Below are 17779 nucleotides of genomic sequence, written 5' to 3'. Positions count from 1 at the left end.
AAATCTCGATAAAATTGAGTTATTTTTCCATGAAAAATTCAAGTTTTTGCCCCAAAAAACACGGCCAGATAAATTTGAGGTTTAGTAAATAACCCCTTAAGATTCTCTTCAGTTATCTGCCATGTTGCTAAAATGTTACTCACACTAGCAATTTTTAGGTGTGTGAGGTTGGCAGTTTGAACACTAGTTTGTTTCACTTGAGCCATCTGCTTCCTTGCTCAACCATGGATAAAGACTTACTCTAACCCACCTTTTCCAGAGACATTTTCATGCCATGGTAAAAATTACATCCTCAGTCTGACATTATTTATTACATATTAACAGTCTGCAAGAACCTTATTATTTATAGGCTCTTGTTTGGTGGAATCAGTTGTCCATTAAGCTTGGTGGGGGCCATTGGGATAATTTATCATGTGGATTCCAGAACAAGGACCAAGTAACAACTCTTATTAGTTATCATTGTTTGGGGCTGCCAGACATTTTGAGCAACCTAACCTCCTCTATCTGTGGTTTTGAACAGAAACTCTGGAATATTGGTTATTTCTTTCCAAAGCACTTTTGAGAGTTTTTGGCTCATTGTGTTTTTCCAACTTATCTCTTCTGTGTATAACACTAAATAACCTTTGAAGCCTTGCACCTTTTTTTTTGTTATGTTTTGCACTGTTAATGCCTATTGCGCCTTTTTTTAATGCCTCCATACTAATGCACTGAAGCCATTTCCCTTACCCCACACCATTACTCACATTGCTGCCTCAGTTAAAAGCGGCCAAAATGTTTTTTAAAACACGGCCAGCGCTGCTGTTATTTATGAATGTTTGTCCTATTCTTTTGTACAACTGAAACACCGATTGGTTCATCCTTGTCTTTAGCCACTTTATATAAAGTTTTTAGCCATTTTTATTTGCCTTCAGAGATATAATAGTCCTAGAATGAACATATTTATTGACCTCTGCCCTGTTAGAGAGAATGTCAAAGCATCATCTTTTTGTTAATACATTTAAAACCTGTAGTGTATCATTCTTCATATATCTGTGGCTATATCTACAAAATCAGGTAAAGCAACTATATTTTTTTAAATGTGTTTTTAGGCATTACCCCATAATTAGTCTTAAGCACTGAATTAAAATATGCAGCATTCACTCAGGATCTGCTGCTGACTTTCTGTGTGCACTTGGGCAAAGTCCCCCTGCTCTGGTTTCTATGCGTTACTGTCAGTGTATTCCCTCTGCATATGGCACAATAATGATGTCTTTCTGGGGTCACTGTTTATAAAAGTAAATATATTACTATGACTATGGTACGTTGTGGATTGCAGTCTGCAGTCACTTTTTGTGATATACAAAATGTATTAATACATGATAATATTTGTGTATTTCTGTATAGGTTGGTGATATCCGGGCTGTCATTTTTTTAATGTATTTGGCTCTGCTACAGTGACACCTTGTGGACAGTGTGTATTAAGGAATCTCTAACATACTGTAACTTGTGCCTGTATGTTAATGTTAAAAGTATTTTAAAAACTTGTATTTATAACTGTACTTTTTGGGGTTTTTTTTACTATTAAAACAAACTTGTAACTTTAACTGTTATAAATGTAAATCTTGCTGTTGCTTTAGCTAAATAAAGTTATGAGACTGTGTGCTCAGACTGGCCTACTAGCATACCAGAGGATCTCCCAGTGGGCCCCAGCCTAGGACAATTCCTATCAACTCCAATTTATTTCCACCACGGGCCTATATAACAATGTATATTATTCACCACTATTTTTGTGAGAGTGGGCCCAGTTTGTCAGGTTCTCTGGTTGTCTTGGAAGACCCAGTTTGACACTGTTTAGCATTTTGTAAGCTCCCCAAATTTCTTGTGTATCCTGTTAAAATAGCACATAGTTTTTTTGTCTGTCAGATTCTTTTTTCAATTTGTATAAATAAATGCTAAAATGTACTCTTTAATATAGCTGCAAAATTGTATTTTAGCATTAACAATCTTTTAGAAAATATGGTTATAATGATGATTGTCCTGTGGTCAATGTGTGTGTCGCACGAGGTTTATAGATAGAGCAGACTTTATTGAAACATCTACCACATACGTCCACATTTTTGTTTTTTATTGTTTTATTCCCTCCGTTGAATGGTGTGCTGGATGCACCAGATGCATCAGTAAGATCTGCTCCTTCATTGTTTGGAGATGCTCTACATTGCTGTTGATGCATGTACAAGCTTTGTAATAGAATGTGATAATGTAACCCTATCTTCTAATGAATATGCAAGTCTACCATTTAAGTGTAATTAAAGGGAAGATGTGTCACATGTTCTTGTTGAGCTGTAGAACCTTTTCAGTTTCTATCTATTGGTGATGCCGAAAACATAGATTGCAAGCTATGAATAGATCTTGAGTTTGTGAACAAGTAGATTGCATAGCTTGCAAACAACTTCACTTGATCACATTCCTGGGTGCATCCTGTTATTCATATTATTATTTTTTTAAATTTGGATTGAATAGTCATTGGTAACGACTTATTAACAGGATATGCACATAATACAACCAGGTTATGGGCTAATATTACCTTAAATATATAGAGAAAGAAAGTAATTTAGTTGTCCAGTCTGGAGGGGTGGGGGTAGGAGAATAAAAGAAACAACGGAGTAATGGTAATAAATTGGAGGACCTGAAAAAGAAGAACATTGTGAAACAGTGTTGTAAGACAACCAACATTGTGGCGTGTAATTAGTTATATAAAGTAAACTTGAATAGGTATATGTACACTGGTCAATATATTAAAAAAAGTTACCCTGCTTATATAAACTTGTGATTAATCCTAGTTTGGTAAGGAGAAGGTGGTACCTGGCGGCCGCCTTTACCTATGAATGAATTTTGTTGTGTGTAACTCAGGTTAAGACAGATAGCAAGGAGGTGGATAGGAAACATATAAGCATACCATGTTACCATGTTTGCCATGTTTTTAGAAACCAGTTATATTTATCTAGCAACTTTTTATTTACCATTCTCCTTTTTAGTTTGTTTTTTAATTGAGAGACTGGGTGTGAAATTATTCCAGTGCTCTGCAATAGTCTTTAGCCCTTAAAGAGATAAACATAATCAAAGTTCAAATGAGGGGTATTTTTTTAATTAACCATTATTTATCTGATTCATTTTTTTAGACTGATATTTGTAACTGAGTGGATTATCATGTTAACCCCAGGCTGAAATCCATTTAGAAGCAATGTCACCATATGTGCAGCACTGTATCAATTCTCCACACAAATGCTGTCTTAATGTAACTGATTTATTTTATATAGATGAGCTGGAACAATATACCAGCACTGTATGTTGCTTTCAGCATTGAAGTGTTTATAAGGAAGTGGCACAAGGACTCCCATATTCGGTCCCAGGAATCATACTCAGGTTTTCTTTTAAATACTGTGAGAAGTGTGCTCATTCAAATATAACAATGTGGATTGTGTAACAGTTTAATTCAGTTACATTTTCAAAGACAGTATAACAGCCTCCTTGCTTTGCTTTTAGCAGTTGAGCGTTATGGTATAGTTTATAGTTAAAGAGATACAGACACCAGAAATGCAATCTTTTCTTACATCTATCATAACATTGTCTATGAATGCTATTTATAATTTATAATGCTTTTACATTGCCTATCTTACCCCCATGTTCCTGAATAAGGGGGCTGCCATATTTGTGCAGCAGTAGTCTGTTAAGCATTAGAATCTATAACTAATAGGCTGAGAAGGGACAGTCAGGTTGGAAAAACATGTTTAGGAACTTCAAGTAACAATTAATTACAAAAGCAAATCTATTGGAAAGAAACAATCAACATGACCCATAGGCAGCTTTTACATGTACATGTACATTAATATTGTGAAGAATAGTTTTTTAGTGTCAGTATCACTTTAAAGCTAGATACATTTATATAAAGATGGATGCATTTGTTTACACTTCAACACGACTATCTGTAGCTGGGTGTATACTATTAGTTTAAGGGCACAAAAGTATTTACTAGAACTAATAGATTATTCTGAAAATAAATATTTCTTCATTATTGTATTTATAGACATTGAAGCTGCTATACTACTTGTTGTGCCAGAGTAAACGCAATAAACAAAAGGCCATAGAGATACTACTGTACATGTAGCTGGCTCGTTGCCTGTTCCACATTGCTTAATTAGTGGTACTGTCATCATCATAAAAATGTTTACTTTTGTGTGAATACAGCATGTTATAGCTGTGTAAAGTACTTTAGTTTTGGTAAAGCTTTTACTTTGGTTAAAGTTCTTTATGTTGTCAAAACTTTTCTGTTTTTTTCTGGCAAATGGGTCCTTCTTTGATATATTGAAGGCGTTGTAAATATACTCTCAGGATCAATGACAGTTGCAGAAGACAAAGTTGGTTCAAATACCTTAAGGCAGTGCTATCCAACTTCTATGGTACTAAGGGCAGAAAATTAAAGCCAGAGTTGACCGCTCCCTGTTTTTTTAACTACACCGACTTTTTTGGCACACCAAAAACCAAATGGTTTGATCCCAGATGCCTGAATCTGCACTGAGGGGTAAGTAAAACGTTAGGGGCATTTGCTCAGGGTAACACTGGGGGGGGGGGGTCTATGTAGGGTAGGGGGGTAGTTTTTTTTTTAACTTTACGGTTGAATTCTCCTTTGAAGCGTACATAAGGTAAGCAGTCATAGCAGGCAGACTTTCATGTGGGGGGCCACACAAGGATGGGACCGGATTATGCCCAAGGGCCGCCAATTGGACAGCACTGCCATAGTGCATTGGCACATGGAGCCATTTTGAGTGTTTTATCACTGGAGCATTTTTTAGCTCTGTGCTTGGGGGACTTAACACTTGAAATCTACACTCATTCATTTTGAATAGTAATTTTCTTAAGGTACTGTAAAAATGGGGTTTTGACTATTATTCATACTATATCAGTATTATTTCCCTTACACCCCCACATGTAATAAAAGGCACTAAGTTTTGTCAGATGCAGTAATCCATAGCTTTAAATAGGTGGTCATTAAATGCTACCCCCTTCCCAGACACTCTCCTACTTGTCACTTTACTAGTGGCTGGGAAGCAGGCGGGGATTCTGTGCATGCCTGGCCCCTCTGGGGCCACTTGTATAAAAGTAAACGGTATCATAATAAAAATTCGGTAAATATATGAATACTGGCTTTCTTTTACAAGCTCCTTTTTGATTTAAAGGACTAGGGCTTCAGCAACTTTTTGTTATATGTATTAAATGTCGGTAAGTTGATTGTTAAGAAAGGTGAATGCACTCTCTAAGTCTAAGGTTGAGAACACCATCATCATCATCATCATCATCATTTATTTATATAGCGCTGTCAAGATACGCAGTGCTTTACTGCAGTTATAGCAAACAGGAAATAAATGGTGGATAACAGACAAGGATTACAGAGTACAATAGGGTTTACAAACTAAAAGGTTAGGGTACAATTGAGACATTAGGATTGTATAAACACTTTGTCATTTTTGATACAGATTAATTAAGGTACATCGAATAGAACACCTAGTAACTGTTTTAGAAGCCATGGATACAATATATTAAAAAGTAAAGAATAGTGTAGTCCTTGAGCATATTTTCCATTTTCTTGTCTGTGTAACTATTCTACTGTTTGCTATGGGGGTTTAAAAGACACAAATCAAACAAATCAAATTTATGGCTTTTACAATTTACTGTGCATGTTTGTTTAAATAGTCTGCAAACCTGGTGCCACATGTACTTCTGAACACATATACAGTACAAGCTAATGCCTAAATGCTAGTGCATAATGAGCATAGAGCCTAGCTCTTTTCTGAGAATTAACTGAATACAAACCTGTAAAGTCATGTGATTTTAAAGGGATACTGTCATCGGAAAACATGTTTTTTTCAAAACGCATCAGTTAATAGTGCTACTCCAGCAGAATTCTGCACTGAAATCCATTTCTCAAAAGAGTAAACAGATTTTTTTATATTCAATTTTGAAATCTGACATGGGGCTAGACATTTTGTCAATTTCCCAGCTGCCCCCAGTCATGTGACTTGTGCCTGCACTTTAGGAGAGAAATGCTTTCTGGCAGACTGCTGTTTTTCCTTCTCAATGTAACTGAATGTATCTCAGTGGGACATGGGTTTTTACTATTAAGTGCTGTTCTTAGATCTACCAGGCAGCTGTTATCTTGTGTTAGGGAGCTGCTATCTGGTTACCTTCCCATTGTTCTTTTGTTTGGCTGCTGGGTGGAAAAAGGGAGGGGGGTGATATCACTCCAACTTGCAGTACAGGAGTAAAGAGTGATTGAAGTTTATCAGAGCACAAGTCACATGTCTTGGGGCAGCTGGGAAATTGACAAAATGTCTAGCCCCGTGTCAGATTTCAAAATGGAATATAAAAAAATCTGTTTGCTCTTTTGAGAAATGGATTTCAGTGCAGAATTCTGCTGGAGCAGCACTATTAACTGATTCATTTAGAATTTTTTTTTTCCCATGACAGTATCCCTTTAAAGATCTGGGTGATTGGATTTTAATATTTTGTTGAAAAAATATGTCATGTTTCTATTTTCCTCAAATTTTAATAGCAAATTAGGGTTTTGATTTGCTTCAGTATTCAGATATATTTTTTTGTGGAGAACTTGGTATTTGGAATCCAAAAATTATGGATTTGGTTAATTTCTAATACATTGTGTAGGGGGCCCTTATTAGAGTGCTGAATTCTTAAGTGTTTTGGCTTGGAAAACTTTCTGGAGGTGAACTCGTGTATTTGCATCTGTGTGCACCCCACATAACAACAGATGTTTGTGTATCACAGGAAATATACACTCAGTTCTGTTCTTAGTAAAAAAAAAAAGGCAAATTTAATGCAGTATTGTTTTGGCTCTTACACCTTTCTTTCTCTATTCAAAAAAAACACAAACACAACTCAATTCCCCTAGAAAAGGGAAAATACATTGATTATTGATTATACTGTATTATACTATATGTGTACCATATCCAGTATAGTTACATAGTTAAATCGGGATGAAAAAAAGACAAAGACCATCAAGTTCAACCCCTCCAAATGAAACCTTGCATCGATATACACACACCTCTATACCCTCACATAAATTATATATACCCATAATTATACTAACTATAGAGTTTAGTATCACAATAGCCTTTGGTATTATGTCTGTGATTAACAAAAAAAAAAAAAAGAAAGTGCCTGTCAATTGTTTTAACTGTTTTTAATATCTGTTGCCTATAATTGTGGCTGACATGATCTTATCCCGGCTAACATCAAGTATTTGTGTATAAAGTAATTTTACTTTTATGCACTCATCTCTCTTTTATAATATGAACTGTATATACTCAGCATTACTTCTGTTTTCTGGCTTGCTGCTGATTACTATACAGAACTGCAAAGAGTCATAGATATTTAGTAGCATTTCACTTTTGCATTTTCTATGTGACACATGGGCATAATTTAATCCAGGCAAAACTTGATCCTCCTGTGCCCTCCTTGCATGAATGCTTCCCCCAGGTTCCCACACACCCCTTCTTTGAGAACTGCATTAGTTGCTACAGTTTCGTACCTCTATCTAAAAAAAATACGAGTGTTAAGTGCCTTCTGATGTGAATGAATCTATGTAGCTCGCCTGGGTCAGGGACTGATATAAATGTGAAACCTAACACACCATTTTTTCCACGGTAATGGCCCATGTGAGATTTAATGAAGTGTTAAAACCTTCATTCAAATGTATGCTCTCTAAATAAAGGATCTTAACCATGGCATGGTTAAAGAATTATTGGAAAATGCTCCAATAATGATGAAAGAGTACAACAGGACAAACTTATCCGCACAGAAATTGAACTGTGTGGGTGTGTGTATTGCATCTGAATGATGTGTCTAGGAAGGAGATAAGCTTAAATCATTTTAAGTCGCCACTTCAACAAGATAAACAAAAGGAGCATTAGTGCAAAACAAAAGCATGAATTATAACTACACAGTCAACTTTACTGTTTTATTTAACTAGAGCACAGATGGAAAAGCCTGGGAGTTCACAAAGAATGTTTATTGAAGCAGTCAAAACAATAGCTAGCTAAAGATGTTTGAACACTGATAAAACCTGAAACAGAGGGTTAAAATGTCATAATGTACAAGGCTTTAAGCGCATGTTATGATTATATAAAACCTGTAATGGAAAATCATATGTAAAAACATAAAGGAAAAATGTCCTTGCAGCACAATTTGTGTAAGAAAAGCAACAAGGACATTTGTTGTTAGAATAGGAGAATGCTGTGGTGAGAGCTAAATAAAATGTTAAAGCAAAACTAAACCCCTTAATGTCGCTGAACTCTATAAAAATATATGTCATAAAATAACCCATATTTATTTATATGTCATAAAACAGCCCATATTTAAACATAAAGATACTGTATTTGCATGAAAGATATATTTCTCTACATTATGTGCCATTGGATAATCCCATACTAAAACACTAAGGGGCAGATTTATAAAAATGTGAGTTTATAATAAATAAAAACTCACCCATGTTATATTCACTCCTGTGGGATTTTTGGAAGTGTATTTATCAAATGGTGAGTTCTAACTTTTACCAATTGATAAGTATGCTTCTAAAACTTCAATAGGAATGATTAAAATGTGGGTGAGTTTTGATAAATCTGCCCCTAGAGGCCTATTTTTCAAAGGTCAGATTGTAGTGGTTTTTGAAACCACAACTAAACTCTCAAACTCTAAAACTACAAATGTCATGACATTTATTAAAAGATCAGAATCAAAAAGAACAAATGGAAAATAATGCGTTAAAATAATTTGAATTTCTGACAATTCCTAGTGACAAGGAAATCCAAAAATCTCTAAAAGTCCGAATTGATTTAAAACAATCCAATAGGATCAGCGTAGCTCCATTTGACTTCTATAGGACCTCGACTACATTTACCTGACAAAGTTTTGCATTAGAGGTTTTTACATTTAATACATCTCAAGTTTTAAAGCTTTTTTAGAAAATGGGAAAACCACAATTTTTTAGGGATTTGTGGAAATAAATTGAAATTGGATTGTTAGGAAATGGGCCACAAATTTTAAGTACTAAAGTCCACCAACCCTGGCTTGTACGAGGTTATGCTAGGTTACATCAGCCAATGAATGAATAAACAGAGCTGTTTCCTTTACTCTCACGTGTTTTTTATGTTAAATGCATTTTCCTTTAGGGTGATTGAGTATAGAGTGATTGAGTATAGAGTAGACCGCAAATTGGCAGCTCAAGGTAAAAGATGTAAAAGGGAATTATTTACTGATACATTTAAGCCTATCTGATAAGGTTCTTTCATAGGTTACTTATTAGGATATACATGTACTGTTGTTTTTTTCAGAATTTATAGTTCTCATGTTTTCAGTTGCTAGGTAGATACATTATTACTGAGAGGTACCAACCAAGCCAGATGGGGTTTATGAGTGCAGTTTATGAGCTGTGAAACTACTATCACTCTCATAATCATGCTTAATTAATAATCAAGTATAAATTACTACTACAAACTATTACTGCATAGAGAACAATTCAGTATACAATTGAGAATTATTTATTTAAATAAGACAGTATAGGACAGTGATCCCCAACCAGTAGCTCGTGAGCAACATGTTGCTCCCCAACCCCTTGGATGTTGCTCCCAGTGGTCTCTAAGCAGGGGGTTATTTTTGAATTCCAGGCTTGGCAAGTTTTGGTTGCTTAAAAACCAGATGTACTGCCAAACAGAGCCCCCTGTAGGCTGCCAGACCACATAGGTGCTATCAAATAGGCAATAAAAGCCATTATTTGGCAACCTATGAACTTGTTTCATGCTTGTGTTGTTCCCCGGCTCTTTTTACATCTGAATGTTGCTCACGGGTGAAAAAGGTTGGGGACCCCTGGTATAGGAAATAGCATCACTATATTTTGGAGCTTTCTTCTTAATACAATTGCAGTTATCAGGTACCATACATATTATTACAGCATAGAGAAAAGCAATTCAGTATGAAATTGAGAATTATTTGTTTAAATAACACACTATAGGAAATGGCATCATTATATTTTGGAGCTTTCTTCTTAAGGCAAACATTTTTTTATGCGAGGCATGGTAACTGACAACTGGAAATTTCTTATGAACTCAGCTTGGTTAACGTTATATGTTGAATTACATTTTGCTGATAAGAAAAATGATTAAATATTTAAAGACCAAAGAAAAATGAAAACACTGTTAGGCACCCTCCACCGAGGCTGTCGTGGTCCAGTGTGCCTCTTCTATAAAGAAAAATCACAGTGGAGGAACTTGGGTGGGGATCACCACACCACTATCTTTCTGCCTGGACTGGAGGGTCTCTGTGCAGTAAAGCAATTCCAGTGTCTCTGTCAAAGTAACAGCTTTTCATTTGTTACTAACATGGTATATAAGGAATTGTGACTGTGTCCTGTATGTTGAGAGTTCTTGCTCTTATGTTACCTATCAAACTGATAAGCTCTGCCTTTGTAAGAGATAAGGCAGAATCAAGAATGCCTACAGTATAACACTTTTATACAACTTGCACTTGATTAAAAACTATATCTGGCTCAGGTAGCATTAATGCTCCACAAAGCAATACAAAAGAGCAGTCACCAAAGCTGGACACAAAAAATATTGTTTAAGACAATATTTTTTTCTCAGTTCAGTATTGTAGTCCAGGATCATGGATACAGACCTGAAGGGCTTGGCCTGTGGAATATGTGCCATGCATCTGAGCAACTTATAAGAACTCCAAAGAAGTAATCATATAACCAAAAATCATATTTGGTGTCTGCTCTCTCTCTTTCTATATTTGTACTGTTTAAAAATGGATGTTTATACAACAGTTAATTTATTGTAACAATAAAAATATAATACCATTTTAGGTTTGATATATAAACCAAATTTTGTGTGACAAAACCAAATATCATTAATGGAGGACCACATTCATGGCGAAATACAGTCCTCAACTTTTGACCATTTCTTGGCTAATGAGCCCCCTATTTGATATGACTGTTAAGCCCAAACAGGCTTAAGAAAAGCCAAACTTCAGGGGATAGAGAGACGGACTTCACCGGACACCATGATAACCACGTGGAAACCAACTTCATAAAATTAAATATGCTTTATTGAAACTCCGTTAAAATCACTTGCGGGCAGGGGATGTGTGCTTGACGCGTTTCGTGACCTCTATGTCACTTCATCAGAAGCATGGGTGCCCTCTACTGGGCTCACATTAAAATAGCAGTTGCCATTAAAATCAATAGAAAAAGCCAAACTGTTTTGTTCAGAACTGAACAGGTGGCAACCATAGACAGCATGCTTTAACTGAGTTAATTATGAGGTGTCAGTCTGCATCCACTCCTAGGCATGAACACAGAAAAGAAGTGGGCACAGTATTTATACTACTAATATTTCAATCTGGCACTGCTATGGAGGTACAAAGTAACTGAAATAACTAAAATTAGAATAAACACTTTAAAAAACAATTGTAAAGCTGTTATAGTTTTCAGTAACTGTTACAAACTTCACTTTTTTAAAGGAGATACAGAGGATAAATGAAACCCCCCTGATTTTGTAGGCAATAATGTATACTCTATAGAGCTGTTTTTAGTTTTGGCTGTAAATTAATATTGTCTTCAAAATTACCCTCTTTATTTGTGCTCCCCATAGATATATGGTCCTTGTTTCAAATGAGGGTCCTAATGGTCCCTGCCAGAAGCACAGAAAGAGGGGGACAGCCAATCACAGCCCTGCAGTCACACAAGCAAAGACAGGCTACAGTTCTCTATCAGGTCAGCCTAGCTGCTGATTGGTTTCTATCCTACGTACTGTTCTGGAAACAGAAAAAGGGACAAAAAGATTTGCTGCGTGGAAAATTTTTGACCGCACCCATTGTGACCACGCACCATTACCATGTCCATTTTACAAAATGTGGTAGGTTAATAAAGTTTGAACATATTTCCATAGTTTTTATGTGTTATTACAGTTTTGGTAATAAAGGTAAACTGCCCTTTTAGCTGTGAGTCTTCATTCTTATCTTATCTAAAACTGTTTAAAAAAGTATCTTAAGTATGTGTTATGGGCTCTCTGCCAAGAGCCAATTAAGTTAGAACCTTTGTATCTTTTTCTGGTTGTTCAGTGCAGCAGATCAATGCGAAACTCGGGGAATATCAGTACAAATCCATTACTGCGGGTTGAGATGTCAAAAGCGGGACTGTCCCGCTCAAAACGGGATATTTGGGAGGTAGCTGAGTGCTGCCAGCTCCCTTGCACAGCCTGGAAAAGGAGACAACAGGAAGTGTTGAACAGATGGCCAGGACTAGTAGGGTTTTTGCAGAAACTTTCAATAAAATCCAGAAATACAACTGTATGTAAAAGAGTTTATTGCAATGGCATATTCTTTTTTCCCCATATAATACGTCTACTTTAATATTACGATCTCTTTTAGAAAGAGAAAGCAAGTACCAATATGAAACTCTACGAAATCTTTATAACAAGAAAACTAGAACCTATCACAAATATGGCTGGGGCTTGTAAAACCTGAAACTCTGCAGGGTTTGCGTTCCAAGCCTCGCTCTATACAGGTCACAACAATGTACATTATAGGCCCATGAATATAGTGCTTCTTCGGCATTGGATAATAATTAGCGTATCGCAACGCCTCACAGCCTACTCCTACCAATCCTCGTCAACTAATCTACAGACCCCGTCTCCCCAATCAGAAACCTTGGAATGATGTGACGTTACGGACTGAGGATTTGCGAGCCTCCTTCCTCCATCTTGTCATTAACCCCCTCCCCCATCGAACTACGAGACAACCGGGGGGGAAAGACAATCTGCTGTCATCCTTCTCCCAGCAACCCTTCCCCCACCCGAAAACCCGCTCATCGGAACCCCCTCACCCGGCGCGTCGAGCCCAGGTGGGTATGGGGTCCGGGATGTTAGTGTGGTTAATACTGTTATCTGGCAAAGCGGGTGCCCTCGGTTTTGTCGTATAAGACGTATAGTCGCCATTTTGTTTTTCGCTCAGTCATCCACATCTTAACACCTCTCCCACCGTGTATTTCGAATTCTACCTTTGCATAACCGTTCTTCTTGTATCCCCTCCCCTTTTATCCTCTCGCCCGTTCTGTTCTTGGTGGGGAGAGTAGTGCTAGTAATTTGGTTCTCTAATATTTCTGCTTTTATAACCCCTCCCCCACATCCTCTCCATCACTAATGCGAGTGGTACCCTGCTCTTGGGCTGCAGCTTAGGGTACCCACTAGTGCACTATATGGGGAGGGGGTGGACCAATGGATGCTTAATATAGCTGTAAGGAGGGCAAATAAAACGTAAACAATGCTGTTATATCTTGTGAACAAGCTATTTATTCCATATGGCAGTTTTAGCTGTCAAACACTGGGACATTATGAGTAAGTTTCTATAAGAATGAATTGTGTTGTGTGTTTGTCACAGTAACTGCAGAAACCGATACTTTGTTGTGGAGTTGCTCAAGTGATCAGGTCACCAGTAACGTTCTTTAAATCTAATGTTGAAAAACCATGCGTTTTCCATTTGTCAGCCATATCTATATAGGCATTATTGCTGCATATACAGGTATTCGTACAAATCTGCTATTGAGGTGGGCGTTTGACATAGGTGCAGTTTATAATGTTTTGAAAGAATATAAATATCTCTGATTATAAAGCATGTGTTTTTTTTTGTTTTTTTTTACTGCAGATACTGTAAAGCAGCCAGTTTTTTTTTATCATTTTCTTAATGTTTGTTCCAAATGGTTAATGTGTTTCATTTGGCATGGTTTTCTATTGCTAGATTGTATATATTGGTAATCCATACCTTACCGAGATTGGCATGTTTACATTGATGTTTTTTAACGTTTCATGCTCTTGGGGAAAATAAAATCTATTCTTGCATGACATATTTATGCCATAACATGTTTATTATTCTCCTCTTCTAGAGTTAAAATGTGCAAAATTCATCAATAGTGAGTGATGTGTCTGGCAGCATCCCCTTTAAACAAATAAGCAATGCATTATGCAAGGCAGCGGTGACATGTATGCAGCCTTACCTGCAGCTCTTATGTTATCTTTTAATGTGTCCCCATTTTAAAAGATGAACTTGTCTGAATAGTCCATTTTTATGTTCATTTCGTCTTACTTAGAAAAAAAATAACCCTAGTTTTATTCGCTTAGAGAAAGCCTTAAATTACGAGGATTTGTTTATAAAGCAGGGAAATGGCTTATAAGACAACTTGATTTTGTAAATATAGGCAGAATGACGAAATATCGTAAATATCACCCTTTTCTTTTATCCAGGGTAGCAGATGCCTTGTTTCACCCACTTATTCTGCAGTCAAATTGTATCCCAGTCTAGTCTGCCATCTAACCTTAGTGCGTGTGTGGAGCATCTGCAGATTTAAAAATAACATGAGCGGTCGTCCTACTTCCTTTGAGAAGCATTTGTTCGTCCCATCAGACAAGAGTGGAACAGTGCTATTTTACAGTATCCAAATGTTTTTTAGTTTTCCCTTACTCTTGTGGATTTTAAAGTGCCTTTTATTACACTTAGTATGTTGATATCTGATACAAGCCAGCGATGTTTTCAACCTTCCCATAGCTGCTTAGGCTCAAACATTTTTGGCCTGAAATACTGCTTTTCTGCTCTAAACTTAAAGGGCAAGGAAAGCCAAATCTACTGGTGTGTGCCTAATATATTGCCACAATAGTGTTATTGCCCCTTTTAGGAAAAAGTGCACTGGTTTGGGTACACTCTGTAACACAGTGCCACACTGACATCTTTCTTACCTTTAGCAGACTTAAATTTGCAACTACAGTAATATTTTCAGATTTTATTCTACTGCTCATGCACAAGTCAGTCTACACTAGGGGCCCCTGGGCAAGGTATGAAACAGCAACACCGCTTCCTGGTCCATTGCAGTTTGTTCCTTAAAGAAACGCTAGCTCAAGCAACAAACATAGCCATTTAATTCACTGGAGGATACCCAAAACTTTGGTGCCCCAAATTAATTTGGCTTTCTTTGTCCTTTAAAGGTGATTCCAGTCCTTTTCCATTACAGACTTGCAGCATAAATCCATGTTGATGGCAAGTCAAACACATTTTTTTGTTTACATTTTTTTGTAACCTTAAAGGGATGTTTCAACTTTAAGTTGAATTTTAGAATCTTATAGAATGCCCCATTTCTACCTACAATTGGTCTTTATTTTTAAAGTTTTTTTTATTTGCTTTTTTTTCTCGTCTTGTTTAATTATTTGCTTTCCTCTTCTGTTACATTTATTTATTATCTTTCTATTCTGTCTCTCTCTTATTCAGGGAGGTGGGGCCACCGGGAAAAAAAAAGACCTCATCCCTACCTGTAGATACTGCCGCACCTCCCACTGCCTTGGAGCGAGCAGATGGCAGGGGCCCTGAGGGGTTGTGGACCCCTGGGGCAGCAGCCCCGGTGGGCCTCGGACACCCAGTCTGATGCTTCATATTCCAGTCACTTTTTCAAACCTCTGGTTGCTAGGATAAATAAAACCCTAGGAACCAGATAACTGCTGAAATTCCAAACTTAAGAGCGGCTGAACAAAAAGCTAAATTAATGAAAAACCACATTTTGAGAATATTTGTCTATATCATACTACAATTTGAATTTTAATGTGCATTACCCTCTTAAGGACTATTGATCTAAATAATGGATCTATTGCAACTTATTTAAAATAAGTCCCATTGCCAGTCCGAGCCATTCAATAATGGCCAGCTTGCAAGTCTGCTGCAAATTTTTAAACACAGCTTCCTGAATCCCCAGAACCCTGATGCTGTATGAAGATGTAATGATATTATGTTGCATACAGTAAATTAGATATTGATTGTTTGCCTGATCGGGCAAGTTTAAAGGAGACATATTATGTAAAAAACAAGAATGTGCGAGTGCATTAACTCTTTTAGATATAGAATTGATGTACTTTAAAAAGTTGTGTTTTTAGTTACTTTATTGACAAAAACTCTACTAGTCCCGCCCATCTGTTCCACTTCCCGTTGTCTCCTTTACCGGGATGTGCAGGGGAGCCAGTGGTACTCTGAACTGTAGGATAGGAACCAATCAGCAGCTAGGCTGACGTCAGTTTGTCTGACTGCAGGTCTGTGATTGGCTGTCCCTCTCCTACTGGGCTTCTGGCAAGGACTTTGGACATGCCCACCCTTCATTTGAAACTCAGAAAGGGAGCATAGCAGATCTATAGGGAGCTCCAATAAAGGGCCTTTTTAAAGATATTGATTTTTGACCAAAAGTAAAACCAGCACCATATAGTATACATTATTGCTTATAGGGGGGTTTCATTTATCCTATATGTCTCCTTTAAACATGTTGGTCAGTATGATGATCAAAATAGAACAATAAGATCATTATCCTATAGTTTTTAGTAAGAATGTCACTGCTGTCATTTCCTTATCTCTGGGCAGAAAAGACAGTATGCACAGTTTTGAATAAAGATATTCCACCACTTAAATCAAACTCTTGTAATCATTTGGTAGGTGGATTATCCATGAGCAGGAGGAGGGCTTTAATCTTTGTAGCCCATGGGGCAAAATTATGAAAAAGGGAACTAGAGCTCTCTACTTTGTTAAGTGGAGTGGTTATATTAGAAAGGTAATGGAATTTTTACCTCTTACAAGTAGCCATTGTGACACGCTATGGATGAGGAGATGCAAGGATGTATCTCATTAAAGGGGTTGTTCACCTTCCAAACACTTTTTCACTTCAGTTGTTTTCAGATTGTTCACCAGAAATAAAGACTTGTTTTCAATAACTTTCCATTTTTCATGTTTTTCAGTTTTTCCAAAATTGAAGTCTAGAGATGAATGTTCCTGTAACTAGTATTTCAGCCTGGCAGCTCAGTAATCCAGATGTGGATTCTGAATTGTTACATTTAATTGTAAGAATTGCTACAATTTGCTACATTTAGTGGATACATTTCTCAGTATCTCTGGAATATTAGCAACTATTGTATCAATTCTAACAGCTGCCTTTAATGAAACGCAAGGATTCTGACAAAGAGAAGAAATGTATCCACTAAATGTATATATTTAGAACGGGTACAGAGTTGGCAACTTCCCCCCCTCCCAGAGCTGCTTCTGAAAGACATAAGAAGGTGAAAAATGAACCTTTAGGTTAAAGACACACATGGCTAATAGTAACAGCTACTTTTTGTGGCTACAAATTGCCAAAAAATACTCGGCCATAGACCATACTGAGAATTGCCTCTGCTAAAATGCATGTTTCTTAGGAAAGCCAATTGTCACTATTGTCTATTTTGTAGCCGTGACAAGTAGCTGCTACTAGTAGCTCTGTGTGTCTGCACCCTTAAACTTCAGTATTTGAAAAATGGTTGCAAATAGAAAAAATTGGAAAAAAATTTTTTTGTTCGTTTCTGAAACCAAGTGAACTGAAAAAAAGTGTTGGAAGCTTAACAACCACTGTATATTTTGTGAATTTTTTTTTTTTTTTTGCATAAAACAGTACTGGCATCATTGAAGGGATACTATCATGGGAAAACATGTTGTTTTCAAAATGCATCACTTAATAGTGCTGCTGACTTCTGCACTGAAATCTGTTTTTCAAAAGAGCAAACAGATTTTTTTTATATGTAATTTTGAAATCTGACATGGGGCTAAATATTTTGTCAGTTTCCCAGGTGCCCTCAGTCATCTGACTTGTGATCTGATAAACTTCAGTCACTCTTTAAGGGTCAGG

General features: G+C 36.7%; 1 protein-coding gene across 2 annotated transcripts in view; it reads left to right on the top strand.

The window, feature by feature from the left end:
* The first annotated feature begins 12760 nt into the window (after positions 1-12760).
* The window catches only part of prrc2a.L (proline rich coiled-coil 2A L homeolog), a 68860-nt gene continuing 63841 nt past the window's right edge, over positions 12761-17779 (top strand). The window contains exon 1 of one of the 2 annotated variants that reach the window (XM_041571926.1): positions 12761-12946. The gene's annotated coding sequence lies outside the window, so the exon portion shown is untranslated. 2 annotated transcript variants of the gene reach the window in all.

Source organism: Xenopus laevis, chromosome 8L (assembly GCF_017654675.1).
Source record: "Xenopus laevis strain J_2021 chromosome 8L, Xenopus_laevis_v10.1, whole genome shotgun sequence".
NCBI classification, from domain to species: domain Eukaryota; kingdom Metazoa; phylum Chordata; class Amphibia; order Anura; family Pipidae; genus Xenopus; species Xenopus laevis.
The sequence above is the reverse complement of the archived record's forward strand: the minus strand, read 5'-3'. Positions and strand labels throughout refer to the sequence as shown.